The 6000-nt window shown below is 41.1% G+C and overlaps 1 protein-coding gene across 2 annotated transcripts in view; it reads right to left on the reverse strand.

The window, feature by feature from the left end:
* Positions 1 to 5662, reverse strand: part of LOC122564039 (membrane-associated phosphatidylinositol transfer protein 3) — a 440972-nt gene extending 435310 nt beyond the window's left edge. For both annotated transcript variants that reach the window (XM_087977378.1, XM_043718505.2), the window contains exon 1: positions 5378 to 5662. The gene's annotated coding sequence lies outside the window, so the exon portion shown is untranslated. The remainder of the gene's footprint in view (positions 1 to 5377) is intronic.
* Between the last annotated feature and the right edge of the window lie 338 nt (positions 5663 to 6000).

Below are 6000 nucleotides of genomic sequence, written 5' to 3' on the forward strand. Positions count from 1 at the left end.
TTCATCATTCAATAGTCTGGCAGAAACAGCAATCCAAACGTTGAAGACAGGCTTAAAGAAACAGGCTACAGTTTCACTCGATAGCAAACTGTCCCAGTTTCTATTTGATTTCAAGTCCACCCCTCACACAATGACAGGGATACTCTGGTAGAATAGCTAGTGGGGAGAAGATTCCGCACCAGGTTAAGTCTGAGTTTCTTGGATCTAGCAGGGAGAGGGGGAAACGGCATCAGAAATGCCAATGCCAGACACAAGTCTCCACTTAGCAAGAGAGGCAGTTTACTTCAGGGGACTAAGTTCAGTCATCTTTCCTACTGTTATAGAATCCATGGGCTCTCCCTCTCCATCAAGCATTGAAGATACCTCGGAATCTGAGGTGGACACAGTGGCTATTCCTGCCTCAACCTCTCGGTCACCTGAAGAAGAGAATGAATTTCTTCCAAGACACTCCAGGCACAAGGAGCAAGCTACTGTGCATTACAGGCAGACCGTATCAGAGGCAGAGTTGGAGGAACTTGACCCAGTGCAAAAGTGTCCCTGGAAGAGCTATATAAAAAAAACTATCTATGTCCTTGGACTCAGAGGGAGAGGGCCGTAGTGACTGTAGTGAAGTCAGCCAGGAGGATCTCAGAGAATATGAGTTCACTGATTGGGGCCATTAATCTGGTCCAGTCAGGGAGCCCTGGCCAACAAATAAACACTAAGAGTGTCAGTAGTTCTGTTCACTCAGAGCTGGCTCTGAGGGAGCTGGATCAGTGTCAAGGGCTCCCCACGTGTAAATAAAAGGTGACTTGGTGACAGGATACCAGCCTCTGTGGAGTTATTTCAGAATGTACTGCTCACATTGAAGAATACAAAATATGTCCAATCAGTTTGTGTCATTTGCAAGATTTAATGGCTTGTCCTTTTGGGTCCTTTCAGATGCCTGGAGCTGCTGGCTAATCAAAAGTCTAGCAGCTCCAGCACTTGGCAGCACCAGTGAGGAGGTTGGTTGCTATTGGCACAGCACCTTACAGATTAGAGAAGCAACCAGGAACAAAGGCAGGTGTTGGGAGTGGTGGGTGAATTTTGCAGGTGAGTGTCTTGGGGAGGGATAGCCAAATAGATCAGAAGCAATGCATGGAAAGGCTGTCAATGATCAAGCCCTTGCCCATGTCTATGCCCTTAATCATGCAAATGGTACCGCAGATTGAAGGCCACCCTCAACCTCCAACTGATCTGAAGCTTGCACTGGTTTATGTAACAAAATTGCAGACCCAAAGGAAATGGACCCTTCACTTGAATATACCATTTAAACATTTTAAGTGGAGGCAGAGTAGTACGGTTGCACATGAGCCTTCGTGCTTAGGACTTATTTGGCCAGAGACAGCAACCCAGAGGGAAAAAGCAATAAAAGAATAAACAATAATACAGGAAAATGAACTTCCTAGTTGTACTGGACCTCCATTTTGAACACTACAAGACAGATAAGTTCAGCTTTTGCAATTTTTACTGATGTTGCCTTCTGGGTAACACATCAGTGCTCATATGTTATCTTGTTTCCAGGCTTCCATGATCTATCCTTGCTTTGACCATGGAAGATTCCATCCATATTTAAACATTAAAATCAAATCAGTTTACTCACTGCTAGGCATACATGAAGGATTATATGGTGCAATTTCCAGTTGAGTCTGGAATCCTCCCAGATGTGTGTGCAAATCTCTACATTGAGATGAAGAACATAAGACCATAAGATGATAGGTTTGGCACAGAATTAGGCCATCTGGTCCACTGAGTCAACTCTGCCATTCCATCATGGCTGAAATGTTTCAAAACCCCAATCTCCTGAGTTCTCCCATAACCCTTCATCCTCTTACTAATTAAGAACCTATCACTGTTTTAAATACACTCAATGACTTGGCCTCCACAGCCTTCTGTTTAACCACACCCTGGCTGAAGAAATTCTTCCTCATGTCAGATTTAAAGAACCGCCCCTTCACTCTGAGGCCCTCGCAATAAAAGCCCCTGCTTCTAGTCAGATGTTTTTGGTGCAATGTTTGAAGGGTAGAAACCTAGCAGGTCAAATTTTATTCCAATTTCTTGCTCTTATAATCCCAGTCCTGCAGATGTCTTTCCCAAAGGAGTGAAATTTCCAGGCTGGCATGCGTTTTGCGAAAGGCTAGTGAAGGTTCAATGTATTGGTTTGCATGCTTTCTGGGTATAAACTGGGCGAAAGTGTACCAGTTTAGCAGGGAAATGGTCAGCTGTCAATCTGCATAAGCATAGATACCATTGTTAAATACCGCAGCGGTTACTTGTGCATCCAAGCTGCCTGCCTAAAACAAGCATTAACCCTCTTAGGTGACAAATGAGAGGAGTTAACATGTGTCATGGACCGCTTTGCAAAATGGTTCTGCAATAAGAAAGGTAGACATCGAGGCTTACCCCACTCAGGAAATCTCAGAAGGGCTTAACGGCTGCCAGGCAAAAATGAGAAACAAAGGTGCTTGATGTTAAAAATAAATTTGTGCAGAGCCAGAGGAACAACAGGACTAAAATGTTCCCAATACTGTACTTTTGGTTAGCTCCACTGAAGAGTCTCACTGGCCCCTGTTCTTTCTGCAAGACTTTACACCTCTGTCTGCTTCAAATTATCGTCCCATTTTCCCTTAAAACTGTCAGTCTCTGTCTCAATACTCCATGCTCCAACCATTTGCTGAATAAAAGAAAACAATTCTACCACTTCTCCTTATACATCAATCTTCAACTATGTGTAGTTGAGGACTGGTTGCAATTAACTGCCTAATCAGAGTGAACAGTCTTCCCTCTCTCACGGAGTTAAAATCCTGCATTATTTTAAAAGCACCTCTCAAATCTCACCTTGGCTTTCTCTACACCTAAAGAAATAACCTTACAATATTAAGTCTTACTTCACAATTATCATTTGTCACAACAAGGCATTAAAAACTACACTCGATATGCTGCAAAAAAATAGAAATTGCTGGAAAAGCTCATAGGTCAGGCAGCATCTGTGGAAAGAAATCAGGTTATGTTTCGAGTCAAGTGACCATTCCTCAAAACTGATGGTAGCTGGAAGAATGTCAGTTTACATGCATAAGATAGGGTGGGGGGAGGAGGTAAGGAGTAAATGATAGGGTGGGATACAGCCCAAAGAGAAAGAAGAACAGTTGGATAGACAATGAAGTGGATAATGATCTGGCTAGGTTGGTGAATTAATGGAGACTGTTAGTGGCTAAGAATGGGTTATGTGTAATAGCAGACTATGTGATAGCAAGGCCTGTTGTGTGAGCTTTAGGGTAAGGACATGGGAGTCTCAAGCCCACAAGTTACTGAACTCGATATTGAGTCTAATAGGCTGCCGGGTCCCCAAGCGGAAAATGAGGTGTTGTTCTTCCAGCTTACATTGAACTTTGCGGGAACACTGCAGCAAGTCTGAGACAGAGATGTTGGCCAGGGAACATGGCAGTGTGTTGAAGTGGCAGGCATCTGGAAGTTCAGGGTCTTTTTTATGGACAGAACATAAGTGTTCTGTGAAGGAGTCACCCAGTCTACACTTCCTCTCCCCATGTGGAGGAGATCACATTGTGAGCATCGACTGCAGTAGTTTAGATTGTGTAAAGTCAATATGCTATCCATATTTCAATGATTGTCTTATACATATGCATATTTATCCCTTCATTTTTGTGTTCTATTCGCTTATTTATTAATAGGCTGGATTCCAATACAAATTATCACTTTGTCAAATCCTATTGACATCTCCCAGATCACCAAATTGACATTGTTTCTACAAGGAAGCTGTTCACCATGATACCATGTTATGTGCAGTTTTTAAACTGATCTCATGCCCATTAGAATCTCAATTATTCCAAATTGTTAACTCCCATTAGTCAGCATCATAGTGATGCGAGGACAATGTCAATAGACCTAACTTCCCCTTTTTTATTGTTACACCATGTTTAACATACAAACTCTCACTGATCAATATCTTTTTTGCATGTCAAAACTGATAGTAAAGGCAGTTCCTGCTTTCTATCATGCACTGAACTTGGAACTATATGATGTCATCACTCAATGTGAAATGAAAAAAAAATCCAATTTTAGCTCTGCCATCCATCATTAGCTCAAGCGAACACAAACAAATGGCACTAAAGTGATTTAACGTTAGCAAAGGCTTCATGGAACACAAGTAGTTAAACTCTCTGATGGAATAAATCTTTTGGTCTCCTTTGTCAATGAACCAAGAATGAGTGCGTCACTTATGAGAAATCTCTCATTTAGATTGCAGATTTGCAGGTATTCAGAACAAAGATTTAATTTTATCTGTGAATGTTAACAGGTTTTTTTCAGATGTTATTCTTATTTATCTTCTCAACATTAAGTTCTGTAATAAGAGGAGAGGGTTTATTAAGTACAGTATCACTCTCTACAAAATTATCAATGAATGTTAAACTGTTGGTATAAATAGTTCTAGACTGAGTGTTTTGTGAATGACACCCATACCAATAACATTTTTGCCTTATCTTAGCAAACATGGCTTGTTAAAATTTTAGCGAACATTGCATTTTAAACATAATATTTAAACATTTAAGATTATAGGGACCTTAGCTGATTGGTCAAAAATCAAACTCTAATCTGAAAATTGGAATGATTAACCAGCATGTGACCAACTGTATTACCATACATTTAAACAGTGGCATAGACTTTCAGTCACATATTCCTGATGCTCTCGGTGAAACCTTCCTTTTCCAGACAACAAATTAAAGCAGCATGTAAAACTGGCAATGTCATGAAAAAAAACAGACAATAAAATGTCAAGCTACAGCAAAGACCCTGCTGCTGTCTTCCTGGAAATCAAGAACACAAACAGAGACAATCTAAAGGAAAGCCTGGAATATACTACCATCAGATAGCTATCAGTAAACATCAAACTTGCCCAACTTCTTCCCATCTCTTTTGTTTGCCACTGCAGTCCTGCTTGAAGTACTGAGATGTAGAATAGACCCTCACTACTAACTAAATGGTTTCCCTCTGAAATTTCCAACTAGACCTCTCTTATACTTTGCTAAGAGAGACACAGCACTGTTGATACTAAAACTGCTGTATAATAAATCTGGATTTAATGTGATGCATTTTTTCCTCCAGATTATCAAAGTGGCAGTTATTTTGGTCTGTGTATGCAGTGGAGTTGTACAAATAAACATAGGTAACAATTTAACATGGTCACTTACAGAACTACAGAGCATAGTTATTTTGATCATTCGAAGCTGCACATTAAATTCAGCAGACATTCCTACAAAGGCTACATCATACAAGATGTTACAAAGTCAAGCTGCTTAGCATTTATCAGATCATTTATAATCATTTCTATGAAACCTACCTTTCAGTAACAAAATAAAATCTTTTGTCTTCTTGTATCCAAATATTTAGACAATCGAGTGCAGGAGCACAGAATACAAATATGAGTGCTTGAGGTTGAACGCATAGAATTAGAGAGGCAGAGAAACATAAGGCTCACTCCGTCTCTGTGCGCACTGCCTTAATTGTTAACACACACAAAAATAAGACCGCCAATTAGATTCATCAATATTGTTGGCATGTAGCAACCATCAGTGTCCCTACAGCAAACCAAGGACAGGCAGGGGGAGCAAGAAGCAGAGGCAGAGATAAAGCCCCTGGGCTCTCAGACTTCTCTCTCAGCGAGACAACAGCCAATCAGCCGAACAGCAGTAGTCTGTCTTGTACACGCTGGATTGCTTACAGAGGCATCAAGCTGTACAGATAGGTAACTGCCCAATCCGCAACCCGCGTGGGTCTCTTCTGTTCAAAGTCAGGAGAGAGCAGGGCCAGTGTCACAATTCAAAAAAAGCCTGTGCACTGTCGCAAAAGGTTAGTCTGTCAAACTAAATGCACAAGTCTCCGCTTTCTTTCCAAGTCCGGTGATGTAAACACCAGTTTTGGAAAAAAACACTTCTGCAGCGAAGACACACACAAAAAGAAGCC

This window comes from Chiloscyllium plagiosum, unplaced genomic scaffold (genome assembly GCF_037043375.1).
Source record: "Chiloscyllium plagiosum isolate Xiang-an unplaced genomic scaffold, Cpla_swu_hap1 HiC_scaffold_31, whole genome shotgun sequence".
Taxonomy (NCBI): domain Eukaryota; kingdom Metazoa; phylum Chordata; class Chondrichthyes; order Orectolobiformes; family Hemiscylliidae; genus Chiloscyllium; species Chiloscyllium plagiosum.